At 36.7% G+C, this 16,448-nt stretch overlaps 1 protein-coding gene across 1 annotated transcript in view; it reads right to left on the reverse strand.

Annotated features, from left to right (window-relative positions):
* LOC127652584 (speckle-type POZ protein-like) overlaps positions 1-15,739 on the reverse strand; it is a 118,530-nt gene extending 102,791 nt beyond the window's left edge. Inside the window, exon 1 of the mRNA XM_052138811.1 lies at positions 15,587-15,739. The gene's annotated coding sequence lies outside the window, so the exon portion shown is untranslated. The remainder of the gene's footprint in view (positions 1-15,586) is intronic.
* Positions 15,740-16,448: the final 709 nt, after the last annotated feature.

The following is a 16,448-nucleotide window of genomic DNA, read 5'->3' on the forward strand; positions in this document are numbered from 1 at the left end:
GAATGCGGTCTGCATTTACACAATCTTCATGTCTTTCTTGAGAGAAGACAATCTTTAAAAGAACACATTTTCTATGGACAACAAGCGCAGTGAAGAACAAAGAAGCCATCAGAAGGTCCTGAGAGGAATTTGTTTGACATCTGAAGAAGGTCGCAGGCGAAAGATAGATGGAGACAGGCAGAAAATGAAAGGACGTATGAAGATAAAAGTGTCGGGGTGAGTAAGTGGTAAAGAGTTTGACACTAACTTAATAATCACTGATAATTGATTCTGCTCCTGAGAAGGTGACTCAAAGAGCTATAAAAGGCATCAGTATGTGTTGCAGTCATTCGGTATTCTGTCACTGGTATGAGCTGATCCATAAAACATCTCGACATCATATCTGATGAGAATGACATCAGACCCCTCAGAGACAGAGGCTGGCTTTAATCAGAAGCAAAGCTCTTTAAACTAGCAGACATGTTGATGAGACAAAACCACAGGCCACCCGATTGGATGGGCAGCAAAAAGACAGATAGAGATGAAGGAGAGCAAACATGTCCACTCTGAGAGGCCCTTTCATTGATGAACCGAACTGAAAGGACATCCTTTTAACCACTGTAACACACACTAACTACATTTCCAAGAATTTTTTGCAACAAAAAAAAAAAAAGTTTTAAAATAAAGCTGATTGAAATGCACATTATCACTAAAATGTCACAAATGTTGACATAATATTTTTCCGTTTAACTCAACTATATGTCGATCCATCAAATGTCGCAAAAAACTGGTTTGGAAACACTTTGTCGATAAAATTGGCAATAACGCAAACATGTAATGTCACATGACAGAGTTTGCCCCAATCCTGTGTTAGGATCAAGAAGCCTGTGTTAATCAAGCCAATTTATTGTACGTGATTATGGATTGATCTTTACAGCATATAGAGCCGATCTGCAAACGTGACACTTCCAGGAGTGCCAATACAAATATCTCGTACACATTGAACAAATGAATGGCCACTGTTTGCGATTAATTTCAATCACAGTATCCATCTGTTTATTTATGAACACACCATTAAAAAAAAAAAAAAAATAGACTGCAGTCATGAAATTAGCCCACAAAACATATAATTTCTGTGCACAAAGATGTTTTAAATTAAAAATAAATACACAATACTAGGAGAAAAACATCAGTGCTTTTTTTTTTTTGTTTAACACTTACAGCCCAATTCTATTAAATTATTTAGTTTTAGTTATGAAACATATCCAGCAAAATTCTCTGTATTAAATAAAATAAATTACCAAACGAAAAAGATATATATTTTTAGACCTATATATGCCATTTCTTTACACAAACTAAAATTTGCTTTACCCTTTTCTGTAGATGAAAACAGTCGGTTGAATGACATTCTCACAATGTTCTGCAAGACTATAAACTATCAGAACTATTTGTCCAATGTTGAGTTCACTTTTCAGAAAACGAGAAAACGTTTAAATACTCAAAATACCTCGGATCTCATTTACTGCTACTTCATTAGAAAATGTAAATTTGCATTATGAAGCTAAAATAAATTTTAGATGATAATCAATTTCAGTTGGATGTTAAAAGTTGCTGGAGAAATATGCAGGACATAATGCAGTTGTGACGGCAATGCTTTAGATTAGATGATTGTTCAAAATATTGAATATCAGGAATATATCATTTGTAAACCCTTATATTACACAGCATAATTTTTTTTTTCTTTAATAGCTGTGCACACCACATACACACATCGACTGATGGTCATTATACTGAGACAGAAACTCACTACTTTTGCCGGCAGGTTTCCAGCTTGAACGGGGCCATAACGATCCGCTTTCGTGTCGGAAGCGGTGCCAAACTGCGATATGCGCAACATCAGGACCAATAATACAGTCATGTCAGAAGGGCAACTGTTCCCTTTTGATTGCAATTCCTCCTCTTCAGATTGCTTTTACTTGTTAATTAAAATGACAGTAAGGTGACTAATTTAATTGAATTCAATGAATTATTGTGGCATCCATATATTAATATTAAACAACATTTAAATTTGATTTACGTGCCAATTCGCTCAGTTGACCTTTCGTTTAAGTATGTGCAGTTGGCGTAGCATTGGGAGACGACAAGTGGGTAATATAACCTTTACTAAATCAGGTCGCAAGGCACGTTTCACAACACAGAGTACGAGCCGATGTGACACAGCAGATGGCAGTCCAAAGTTACAAAGGCTTTTATACAGTAAGAATGAACAGTGAAGTTGATGAGTTTACAGGTTAGTGTATGAAACTGGTGTAACATCACAAACTGAATGATTAGAAATTGTTAATTAGAAGAGGTTTATTATGCAATTTCTCTGTATATAGCCTTAAATAGGTCTTTCATTCAAGCTGTTAAACCACAAAACAACATCCTTGTAAGAGTAAATACATTGTGTACAGCAGGCTATATGAAAGATGCATATACACAATAGATCATCCAGTGATGCTAGAGTCAATTATCTTTGTCCTTTGATAATGATTTGGATCGAAATCTATGGGAAACTATGCGAGTTACGCTCCGTGGCACCGCAGAATTTTGACGCTGAGCATTGGCGGTGTGTGTGTAACTTTGTGGAAAATAATTGTTGCGAATTTTAGAACATGCCATGTTTTCACACTTAAAGTTTTGTTTTGAAATATGTTAGAAAAGACAAAGACTACAAGCAGTTGTGCAACGAGCAGCACTATTTATAGCTGGAAAAATCCTGATATAGCGATAGTCATCTGGAAATCTTCAGCTTCTCGATGTGTGAAAAATGCATCGATCCCAAGCCAAGGGTTTATGCATACTGCACACAAATATGCAAGAGAATGCTGCATTTGCCAGTTACAACTTGATTGGAATCTACACAATAAGGATACACAGGTTTGAAATCATCAGCTTTTATCCCCACAGTGGAATGTTTACAAGTTCCCAGATTCAAGAATTCAAAAGCAGCAATAATGGACTAAATCCTTTAGGAATTTGAAGCTAGTGGTGCATTCCCAATCACTTCCTCCAGTAATTTTCCAAATCACTCTATTTGCTGCTATTCAACATCCTAAACCTTGCTTTGGGTAAGTCAGAGGTTAGTGATGCTAATAAGCTCTTAAAAGTACACTTTTTGACTCTTAAAACGTTTGAATCAGCTTAATAACATCACTCATTCTTGAAGAGAATAATTTTACGAGATTAATATAAACAACCAAATTCAAATTTCAAAGGACTGCAAGGTCCACAAATTAAGAAAATGAAGCCCAAACAAACTATTAAGTAGGGATGTGCAAGACTAGTCGACTAAACGGTTCTGATGCTGCTAGTCGACACTGGAATTACTAGTCGGTTAATATTTCCCCCCATTAAACTGATCAACATTTTTACACATTTATTTTTGGCTTTATATTTTTACAAAGCATGCACATAAATTACTGTCATATTATTGTTACACACATATATATATATATATATATATATTTATTTTATTTTTTTCATACAGAAGTAATAATACAAATATTATTTTAAAGAGGATATCTGGAGCAGATACAAAGTTTCATGTTCACACCGCACATGCACACGCTTCTTCCCTCTCTCACTCACAGAGTGTGCAGAAAAATGTCCTCTCGCTAAACAAGCAAACTCAGCAAAGCAGTTATGAAATCACTTCGGTGGTGGTGTGGGAAAAGATTTCCAAACTTTGAAAGTCCATATGGATGTTTTTACATTTGAATCTTCTTTAAATCTGTGCATGCTTGTACGTCATTTTTCCACTGTGCAGGCTTTTTCGAGCAGAGCATAGCTGCTTCATGTGCGTGAAGTCACGTCTTTCATCGGACCATGTCTACAAAAACGACAAAAAATTACTGTTTTAGGCTAGGTATGCCATTTTTTACATCTGCCGATTAGGGATGAAGGCTATTTTTCAACAAGGTGCCGACTGCTTAATGGAATAAACTATCTTTTAATCTGTGTGCACGTCATGATTAGAACACATTAGGTTTATTGTAGGCTACATCACAGGCCTATTTTTTATATACTATAGCTAATTTTTCGTAACTGTTATTGGTTAACATTATTTAACGAACAGCTGTCATATTAGATCAATTGCTAATGCACGACTGCACATTGTGAAATACACAATTTTCAGCCCATTTTTTTCCTCTCTCACAGATCAAAATCTACCTGTTAACTATTTTTAACAATGTACTGACTGTTTTAATATGTTAAGTAACTTTTACATGGTGAATTCAGTTTAGAACAGGCTGGGTTGCTCTACTGGTCCTGCACTATTCATTCAATTGTTTTCAACAAATATGCCGGTTAAATATTAGTTAATTTTGATTTAGTGAATGTGTGTCATGTTCTATATTTAAATGTACAATGATATGCGTGTTGCAGATAAATGCCCCTTTTCAGTGCAATTTAGCATCAGATTTGGAATAGATTAAGTATTTTAAATGGGTCGCATAATTGTATTTGGTTTTTTTTTTTACTATTTTCAGAAGGTTGGTTTCTTTTTAGACTAGTCGACTTCAAATTTTTCATTAAACATCAGTGAAATTAATCTTTTGGCACATCCCTACTATTAAGTGCTTCAAAATATGGATTCGTCCAGAACTCTGAGAAATGCTACATTAAATTCACACATGCTACGAGTTTGTGCATCTCTTTGATACACGCGGCTGTGTATCATTTGTGAAGCGGACCTTGGTCCGACACACATACACATGCCTCTGTGTGGATGCTGAGTGGCAAAGCTTTGTGATCAAAGGTTTCACAGATGGCTTAATGAGCAGTTAGACACATAAAAGCGGGAGACAGAAGAGAGAGAAAGTGAGGACGAGAGAGACAGGTAAAGTCATAAAGAGAGTGAGTGCGAGAAGTTGAAATACAGAGAAAGGAGAAAGAGACAGAAAAGAGAGGACATGTGGAGCAGAACAAAGCAAACGAAACAAAAAATGCGGAAAATGAGAGCTATCAAACTGCAAAACAACACACACACTGTCTCTGCTGCTAAACAGCTTTATTTTGGTGTAAAACAGCCACAATATGAAAGCAGTATTTTAAGTTCTTATAATGGCATCCAAACAACAGAGATGGACAACAGAAATGAAAACAGACAGTTGGACACTGCGCACGGAGTGTCAAAGTTCAGTAACAGCACAACTCTAAGCCATTCTTGTGACCAAGCAGGACACTGTTGGACCCAAAGATGCATGAGCCTGTTTATCAAACAATCCACCACAAGCACACAAAACATTTAGCCTCCTCATACACCACAGCACATCAGTTTCACAGGAATCCTCATCTACATGCTGTCAACAGCCCTGCCTCATGAATATTCATTTGACTCATCAGCACACAACACAGCAGATTGTACAGAGAGAGAGAGAGAGAGAGAGAGAGAGAGATTCACACATACAACCACACCAAAACATTAACTTTAAATCTGGCAGGGCGATAGGCAAGATATCTGACAAAAATCCTGATGTCATTTGCGACAGTCATTGACAGACGATTATTGACAATATCAGAAAATTATAAAACCAAATATATTAAACTAGATTAAATAGTAGCCCAGTAGGTCTCATGCACTTATGTTTTTAGACACTAAATCAAAACATTAAAACATTAAACAAGGGAATTTATTAGGCTTAAACCAAATAGGAAAACTGGTTTTTTATTATTCATTTAAGCACAGACTAAGTGAAGTAAACAAACTGTTGAAGCCATTTTATTAAAGTAGAAATTATGTGGGTTATGTTGAACATTCAGGAGGTAATGGTTTATTTATATTTCAATTAAATATTAATTTATAAATATTAAGTTTTTAGTGTTTCAATACATAAATGTAAATTTTAAAGCAAAATTTACTAAATATTCAGGGTTGACAATGTAATCAGTTATCACAATATTTATTTTAATAAAAAATAAAGTTATAAATATTTTTTTACATATTGCCCAGGCCTAATACACACTTTATTCCTTTTTTCTGGAAAAGTGTTCACTGTAGACTAAAATACTTGTACACACTCGTTGATTTTAGGGCGGTGTCTGAAATTTTTGCTTTGTCTTGTAGTATACGAAGAAAGCAAAGCATCAAGTCGCACTAAAATCCAAAGTTCACTTAACATCCTGTCCACAAAAACGCCCCCATCTGGTCTATTTTTTTGAAGGCAGCATACATAGATTTTGAGACATCGATATAGATTTCCCATTTCGATCCAATTTTGAATCACAAGCTCTCAATGTGATAAGATTCATATTATATTTCAGTTCCAGTATAATGTCAATTTCTATTATTTTTTTTTACATATGAAAGACAGTTAATGCTGTTAATAATACATGGGACTTTCGAACTTGGTACATTACAAAAAAAATGTTACTAATTTTGTAATTAGCTTTTTATCATTTTGGTTACATTTGAACAATTTATAAATTCCATGAAATCCATAAATAAATATTATGTCTTGAAATTGCATGCATTACATTGCATATACTATATTAGGACTGTCACGGTTATACAGTTTGGCTGACGATTAATTGTCAAACAAATAATTGCATTTATGACTATTCATTTTCTGTTTTAGTGCATTCGTGATGAAGCCACCCAATTGTCTTTTTTAGGGCTTTCACAATTATTATGATTAATTGTAACAAAATGAACAGAAAGGATATTAATAACAAAGGATATTAAAAGAGACATTAGCCATTCAGGTACAATTTGTGTGCATGGAATGTGTCAAACCAAATTTTTACTCTCAACACACAGCAAAAGGATCTCGGTGCAGAACTTCACCACTATACTACTCAATCGCAGAAGCCCCTTTCACACCACCAGCTAATTTGTAGCTTGGTATCGCTAGAATCTGCAATCTGTGTCACTAGTGGGCGTTCCTACTTTTTGTCACTGTAACATTATGAGGATTGCACATCTGACCGTAGCTATTCAAAGTATGATCACGGATGAGACCTAATACTGGTAAAATTAAGATATCGTTACAATACTGACAAGGAAGCAGTTATCTTGTCAGTAAAAATGTATATTCTGCAGTGTAGAGTGTTTTATATAACGTGCAGCATTGTTCAGTACATTAAATCATTATCAAGACGATCAATCTAACAATACAAATCATTAACAAGATGATCAATCTATTATGAATGAATCAAACTCACTCGGAATGCAGACCTTTTCTGACATGCCTTTCCACGCATCGTTTTATTATATCCATGCATGTGGTTACAGACAAGTAAAAATCCCTCACGACGCTGAAGCGTCTCCGTCTTGCCTGCACTTTTCGCCAGTCTGCCAAGAGACAGATTACTTGAGCTCTGCTGTCTTCACTCTCACTGGTAGTCGCTCACGATTGTTGCTCGTCATTTGCATAAAGTTGAAATTTTCTCAACTTGTCGCTCTCCACAGTGATCTGTCGCCAACGGCCACAAAAGCTTGTGTTGCCGTATTAGACATCCGGAAATTTGCATGTGATGAACTCATACAAGTTTATGCGAACAAAATCATGCAAATCATGCTATGAAATAGCAACTCGTAAATTATGAAAGACTTTTCATGAGATCGAGTTGACTACTTATGCCATATCTTAATATGATCTAAAGCCCTAGTGCTGAAATGCCCATATCTAACTTCATCTCATTCTCTCCACACAGTAAACGGGACAAGATAAAACTATAAAAAAAAAAACTAAAATAAATCTAGTTAAAAACAAGACTTTGCCTTGATCTTTTGGCATAATAAAGTTGGGTGTATTTGGACAAATCGGTCATTTTTTGACAGTCATATCACTATCAGAAAGTAGCCAAATTTATCTGAATCCACCCTTCAAATAGTCTAACAATCAACAGTGTGAACTACTGTACATGGAGGCTAATCAAAACAGAGGTCATTTACATATGGAAGTCTTAAAATTGACTGTCAAAATTGGAAAGTTTTTTGTTTACCGAGGTCACAGGGAAACCCATGTGCTTGGAGATTAAACCAGTCAAGAAAGATTTCAATTTAAATCACAATTACACAACTGCTCAAAAAGTACGAGAGATATACCCGACAGCTGCTCTCGCTATAAAAAGGTAAAATACATTGGCAGAAAAACTTTTGTGTTTTGTAATTATGCACTGAAATGTTATGTTCTTGTATTGAGTATTGTTATTGAAGATAATTTTTAATTTCGGTAATAATACTTGGACTTAATATTCCAGGTTTGATACAAGTTAAGCTCAATCGACAGCATTTGTGGCATAAATGGTCATATAGCGTTTTACACTGCGACTCATTCACCCATTCACACACACACACCAATGATGGCAGAGCTGCCATGCAAGGCCCTAGCCTGCCATTGGGAGCAACTTGGGGTTCAGTGTTTTGCCCAAGAACACTTCGGCATGTAAAGTCATACGGGCCAGGAATCAAACCGCCAACCCTGAGATTAATAGCCAACCCGCTCTACCACCTGAGCCACAGCTGCCCCAATATATAAGCCGCATAATATTGATTACCACAACAAAAAAAAATATTATGAACAGTCCCTCCTTTTTTTTTTTTTTTTTTTAAATAAAATACAAAAATTGGGATTAGTGTGAGGCAATGGAAATGAATGAGGCTCATTTTTTAACATTAAAATACTCTCCATTTCAAAAGTACTACCACAAGACACAAACAATATGCATGTTAATATGATTTTAGTGCAATGACTCACTTGTTAACATTAGTAACATGTAAAGTTATAGCCAATTTCACAACTTCATTGCCATGACGATGTAATGTCAACAAAACCTAAAACGACTGTAAAAATTACAATGCAGACAACTTTACAGCTCAAATAATACATGAGTTTCATAAAATTAAAGCTTCACATTTCTGCCTTTACACCCTCCAAAAATGGACCCATTCATTTCCATTGTAAGTGCCTCATGGTCACCTTGATTTTTCCTATTTTAAAAGAAAAGGAGGGATTAGTAATTATTTTTTGTGGTAATCACATTATGCCACAAATGCTGTCGATTGAGCTAAACTTGTATTGGACCCGGTTTGAATGTTTTTTATTTTTTATTTTGAATAAGCACCCAAATACCTTTCTAAGGTGGGGGTTGAACATAGGAGCCTTGTTGGAAATGTTCAGACACTACAATTCAGACATTTACATTTTCTTGATAATATGTATTATTAAAGTAGTATTGCTTGTCAACAAAACATGAATTTGTCCATTTTAAATGTATGTATGTATATATATATATACACACTGCAGTTTTTAAAGTTAATACAATTATGGTTAATAAAACAGTGCATAGATTACCCACAATAATGAGGAAATTGAGTAAGGGGTTGAATAATGTGAGTGTGGATATGTAATCTGGCCCTTTGGTAGAAAGGAGAAAAATGTTGGCCCTCATTACCATCAAAGTTGCCCGTCCCAGCCTTATATGGAAGCTCACACAGGCATTTGCGACCCCAATCCATATTTCAATTTCCATCGACTCGTGTAAACAAATTCAACCGCCGCTACATCTCAGTGCAACCGTCTGTGTGAAAAATGAGCCCATTCTCACACACACGTCCTGACGCCTCCAATCCCATATCTTTAACACGAACACACACCCTCTAACCGGCCCTCTCTCCTAAAGCCATTCAATTCATTCTGTCTCTCTCGCGTCATCTCGCAGGCAGATCTTCAGCTCCAACTCTTCTCTTTCTTTCTGACTGAGTTTCCCCTTAATAATCACACACAGACTTTGACACAACAAAACAGATCTCATTAACAGGACCTGTATGGCTTTCATACTTATGCGGAAAACAAAAGATAGTCCCGTCTCAAACTGGACTGTTCTGGATGGGTCTCTTAAATGAATCGTTCCCAAAAATGAAAATTAGCTGATAATTTACTCACCTCAGACCATCAAAGATGTTTGTGTTTCTATCTTCATCAAAACACAATTTAAGATTTTTAGGATTTCATTTCAGGCCTCCTCCTTTAAACAATGCAAGTTAATGTACTCCATCATGAGAAGGATGACGCAACATCGTTGGTAAGTTCACGTGTGGAGGAGGCTGAAGGAAGCGCGTCATTGTTTACAAGAGACCCTGGAGGATTTCAGACCATCGAAAGAAAAAGGATCGATATCTGAATTCATCGGCTGTGCAAATTATCAGCAAATTACAAATTTTGGGTGAACTATTCCTATAAAACAGAGACATTTTTATAGTTGTCTCTGCATATTAAACTTCTGGACCAGAGCGTGACTGCTGTATGCATTTTTCATTCCCCTTTTTTGATTTCTAGCTAGTAGCTCACATGCAAAAACAAAACAAAAAATTTAGACCAAATAGTTTTCCTAAAAATTTATGTCCACATATGTGGACAGTGGGACTAAGTTTTGAAATTTTAAATAATAGCAAGCTATCGAAAGACAAAAACATCTTTTGTCATTTTTTTATTATGTTTCCAGGAGTGTTGTTCAATCAAATTTTAGACATTACAGATATTACCTTTGAAATTAACAATCATTTCTGATTCAATTCATTGTGTTAAATTTGTATTAATGATAAATCAATAACCTATCTAGTGAAACTAAAAACTCTAATCATTTGAATAAAATAGATTTAAATGTAAAAACTTAATGACGTTTCTTACCATATGTATAATGTTTGCTGTTTCTCCCAAAGACAAACTCAGTTGAGATCAGTGTTATGTTGTTTTCCACATGACTCGGTGTCGAACGTTTAACCCTCAAAAACAGCCTAGAGTCTCCCGAACTGAGATCAGTTGGTTAAAATTAAACTACGCATAGCCTATAGCGAAGACAAAACGTGATGTCCATGCAAGTGGATGCGGGATCACAGGAGTTTAAGCTGGAATAGGAAAGTATTTTAACACCAGAAAAGTGACTCACTTTAGCTAAAAGACCATGGTCCATCTCACACAAGCCCCAGACCAGCATGCTTATATCGTTGATCTGGAGAAACTTAATATTCTACCCTGGGTAGGGATGCACCGATATGGTATTTCTAGGGCTGATACCGATAATGGATAATTCACAGCTCACTGTGGCCAATACCGATATTTAAAAAAAAAATTTTTTTACATTTTTAATCCTTTAACCTGCAAGCCAATTCATTAAAAGCTTCTCATTTGAAAAACATGTGTCATGTAAAAGCTTGGAATTTGGACTTGCTGCTATTTAAGGTTTGGCAGATGTAACATGAATCAGAAATGTCCCTATATTACAGATGAATGCTGATTTGAATGAGAAATAAATAAAAATACACTTGCATTAATTGTATGGTGCCCATTTATATGAGTGTTCACAGTTAACCTGATGACTTGCTAACAGAGATAATAATGAAATTTTAACAGCTGTAATAATGTAATAAACCAAAATGAGGCGATAAACTGCATGTCACAAACACTAAACAACAAAACACACACTTGCAAACACCATTATCTGTATACATGGTGTAATATTTATGCTATTACAGTGGTGAATGCACTTACTCACAGACGCCTGTTACAGCACTCATCTGTGACAGTTCCACTGGATAACTTATGAAATGTGAACAAATATAATGGGAAAAGGTAACATTATACAGATCTAATAGTCATGAGTTAAAATGTTATAAATGTCTCAACAAATAAATTACAACAAGTACATTCGTTTCACTCACAAACTAGTGTTTTTAACCATCTCAAGTCACTCCGAAAATGTTCTCAAGATCTATGAGCCGTGTTAGGTTGCTTTGGGGCTTGTTTTAATCGCAATGCTGCTGCAAGTAACAATGTGCAATGTCCCACATTATGTTTATGTTTCATTAAGTAATAAGAGAATATGCCCCAAGTAACATACACACGTTTTTGTCGCATCTTCGTTTACTGCATTATGAAGCAAACAGAATATGTGAAATGGCATGTCATTACTTAAAGCAGATGATCTTGAATATAAACCAGCCCCAAAACAAAGTAACAAGGTGCAGAAATGTTGAAATAATCCACTCAGAGCAACATCTGCCTAATGCCTGAATCTCTGCCTAATGTGAAGACGCCGCAGGCAAATAAAACCATAACAAATTATTGGCAAAAATATTGGCAGGAATTCCATTATTGGCTGCGCAATAATAATATTTTGATGTTCCCAGTTATTGGCCAATAATATATTGGCCACCGATATATCATGCATCCCCAACCCTATGTACAGAGAAAATTTATTTTACTCATATGCCCCATTATTGCTAATGTTTACAGTGTTAACGCAGCTTCACCTGCCAGTTCAACATTCACCTACTGGAAGGCTGAGTAGCCGCTTGACGTCAGACTAGGCCTTTGTTTTAAACCACTTCCTCTTTTCAAAGCAGGAGACAATGCGAAAATGTGGTTGTTTAATGGGTAAATATTACGCTCACACTTACACATATTTATTCAACACAAAAACAATGCATGTTTATAAATGCCCAAGCAAGCCATTTACAACTGTTAGTGTTAACATTATTTAAAAACAACAGCTTTAAAAAAAAAAATTATAATAACAATCTGAATATTTCAGCAAAGCAATCTCTCCCTTTCGCTGCCACACGGTCTCGGGTTTGTTCATAAATTACAACTGTTCATCATTCGAGGCAATTTGGTGCGTAATATCTTGGCTTTGATGGAGCTGCTGACTAATTGATGGATTACTTATATTTTCAAATAGCGGAAACTGCCATACTCGTGTTGTGGTAGTAAATCTCTCTGCAATGAAAGAAACCATCACATTTCCACTGGACTTTAATCAGCACCTAATGCAAGAGTTTATTCAGAGTCACTCCATCAGCACCATTATACAAAGTTGATAGTTACAGGTAAGAATCCATCATTGCTGACACCTGCTGAGAAACCCTGTCAGATACATCAGACCTGAAGGGAAATACAAATGCAGTCTGATTCAGAAACTGACCTCAGATGCAGCCCAAAACAGCTACAGACCAAGCCATTACTGCAAACAAATTTTAACACCACTATTCTTCCGTGTGTTTTGAGATGATAACAAAAATCGAATTACATAAATTGTATTTAACCACTGCAATGAAATGTCTCGAGTCTGAATGCTATAATAGAAACCATCACTAAAAATATGGACAATCACAAGACATAATGAGAGCAAAAAAATAACAAAGACACTTAGAGAATGCAGACTTGGACATAGTTATTATATCAACAACAGGTATTTACTTATAACAACAGTGCTCAGAGATAATCTCAATAGCCACATTTCCACTATCAGCCCAAATGAGGTCACGCTAGTGTGTGCCAGGGCCAGTTGCGCTCCCACTTTCACTTCCAGGGTTTAGCACCTCTACTGCCATGATCTACTGACATCATCTTAATACACAACACAAAACAATAAAAAAACAACACGACCGCCAGCTGTTAGCTACTTGCTCATTGTGCTGCATAAAGCAGTTGTTGCATGGTGATTTTACACAAGTGTAACAGTTAAACAGGCCTGGTTGTTTTAGAAGCAAGCTTTCCAGTAGCTGGTCAACTAAATAAAGTGAAGCTTTCAAGCGGAGTGTAGAGTTAACATACCATCCTTCATCGTGGACTCCAGCCGTGGCTGAGTCCAGGGCACTCTCCCTCCCATTGCTTGCCGGTCTAGATAGCATCCATTTGGTCAAACCACTTCCAGTTTTCCTTGATGGTTCTGTAGTCACTTTAAATATTTTTTTACTGTTCCCTACACTGTGTGTAGGTAGTCGTGTGAGGCCAACAGCTGAGCTACTTCCTGAAAGGCTTTTTCGTTTCACGTCATTTCATTCGTCGCTAACGAGAGGAATGTCTGCAGGCGTGGTTTTGCGCACATCCATTACTTTTTACAATTCGAAAGTTGTGTGAACAAATGATACTGCTATCGCTGTATACCCAGTGTCGCAAATCCAGTTACACTGATAATGACGATTCTCTCTGACCAATCAGTGACCTGCAGGGTTTTGATACAGGATTTACATTTACATTTATGCATTTGGCAGACACTTTTATCCAAAGCGACTTACTGCCCTTACTACAGGGACAATCCCCCCGGAGCAACCTGGAGTTAAGTGCCTTGCTAAAGGACACAATGGTGGTGGCTGTGGGGATCGAACCAGCGACTTTCTGATTACCAGATTACCAGTTATGTGCTTTAGACCACAACACAACCACCACTCCACCTCCGCTTGAAAGATTTAGAATTGGCTCGGCTCGCTTGGAACCTCGAAAGAGGTGGTACTAAAAAAAAACAAAAGTACCAGGTACTATCCACAGTGTGAGTAGAGTCAGAGCTGAGTTGAGTCAAGGGCAGATTTTAGGGCGAAGCTGCTGGGCTATTAGCCCGACGGTAGGAATGCAGATTGATTTTGGTCTCGCGGACCTCAAGGTATGAAGCTATTGGCCACGGCTGGCCAATTTATAGCCCGAGAGTGGAACTGCAGCTAATAAGACATCCGGAAGTTGCGGTAAGAGCAAATAAAAGTTTAATCCTACCATTTTAAAGAAAATACAATGGAGAACTCGCTTAAACTGACTATGACTCTTTAAAACAGTGGGAAGTGGGTCAGACTGTATTTAGGTCAGAGCCCATATACTATTAAAAAAATACTAGAATTTGTTGTGGGGCCCCCTGGATCTGTGAGCACCTAGAATCGTTGCCACCTTTCACCCCACTAGCAACGGCCCTGCCTACAAACCTAGCTTGTCATCATATTTTCCCTGAGTATATCACATACGGACCCAGCGCCACCTAAACCACTCCCACATCCCATCCACGAGTGGAACAGCCCCGGTTCAGCTTCAGGACCGCCTCAGTCACGCCAAATTGTCAGCTGTGACATGTTCATGCAATGCAGCTTGCCATTCAACACGACTGCGTGAACGTAAACATAAAAGCGCCCCTGCATCGCCGAACTACGCATGCGCACAACAACAGCCCACTATCTGGCAGGATGCGCGGAAAGATTCTTCCACTCACCGTTAATGCGGGATCAGTATTTAGCAAAGCTTGTGTGACTGATACCCCAGGCCTCTTCCAAATAACTTAACATGCATTTACAACATTACTCGAGCACTGCAATTAATGTGTCGACAGAGTTTACTTGAAACACATCTCACAAAATCAGATATGGCGTATGACGAGAAAACACATTAAGTACACGCTTAACATCTGTAAACTAATCACAACACACTGAAGCAGGTGCCAGTCAGACCGCTCGTTTTTAACATGTCAGTTGTCATATAATAATCACTAATTTGACTACAATACCTGAATCGTTCACGTATCAAATGTTACTGCAAACAGACATAAATATGCAGCTGAAATGATGTAAAAAGCTTGTTTATTGGTATTATACAAGACTAATATAGTGATGAAGCTGGCAAGCGCAACAAGAGGCTAAGATAGTTAGCACTGCAACAGCAGCCTGAAACAAGCTAAATTCAGCCGCTCAAGAGCATCTAAACGCGCTTATGTCAAGTTTACGGTGCCAAATGAGGGCTAAAAACGAAATATACGCCTTGCCCTGGCGTGTTATATTGTGTTTGGGTTTTAAAAAACTTACCTTTTTTTGAAAGTAGCCTCTTTCACAGTCTCTGATATTTTTCAATGGAGCGGCTTCACGTCCGGGTTAAATTACTGACGGCGTGCGAAGCGCGCACGTACTTGGGTGCGCGCAATGTGAGAAACCTATTTAGAGTATCTTCTTTGTGAAATCAGTGCGAATAACTTCCGGATCCCCAATGAAAATTAAAATCTATTCGCAGATCTTTATTCATACACTTCCTATCTGAACTTATGTCATGGGTTGTCATTTCAGCTATGAGGGAAATGTGGTTGCCTCCCTCATATGGAAATAATAAATGCTGTCAGAGATTGCAGACTGTTACTGAAGGACACTTATATTTGAGCTGCATAATCTCAGAAAGCAATCACAGCTTTGATCACCATATTCAAGAGTTGTCTGAGTGTATATCTATAATAGATAATTCTCAATATTAAGAATTCTTTATTAAAATATAGCCTATATACAATTCAATAGAATCAAATTAACGTTCAACTACATTTTAAGGAATGTTTGTATTTTGTATTTAATTTTATAATGTTATAATACAATTTTTAAGTATAATAACATTTCATAGAATAAAATAAACATTCTATAGACTTTAGTAAATATTTGTTTTATTGTATTTATTTTATAATAAAATTATAAAGTATAATACTATTCAGCAGAATAAATAAAATGTTCAGCTAGATTTATTTTTTCTTTTATGTAATTCTGTCTCATAGAATTTGTATAGAAGCACAAGAGGGCAAAGTTGTCGCGGGGGTCCTCGTGAGCGTACATGGACTGTTTGAGTTTAGAGGGTTGGACGCCGGTTGGCGTTGTCGGGCGCGGGGTGAATGCGCACGTTTTTATTTTTTCT

Source organism: Xyrauchen texanus, chromosome 12 (genome assembly GCF_025860055.1).
Source record: "Xyrauchen texanus isolate HMW12.3.18 chromosome 12, RBS_HiC_50CHRs, whole genome shotgun sequence".
Taxonomy (NCBI): Eukaryota; Metazoa; Chordata; class Actinopteri; order Cypriniformes; family Catostomidae; genus Xyrauchen; species Xyrauchen texanus.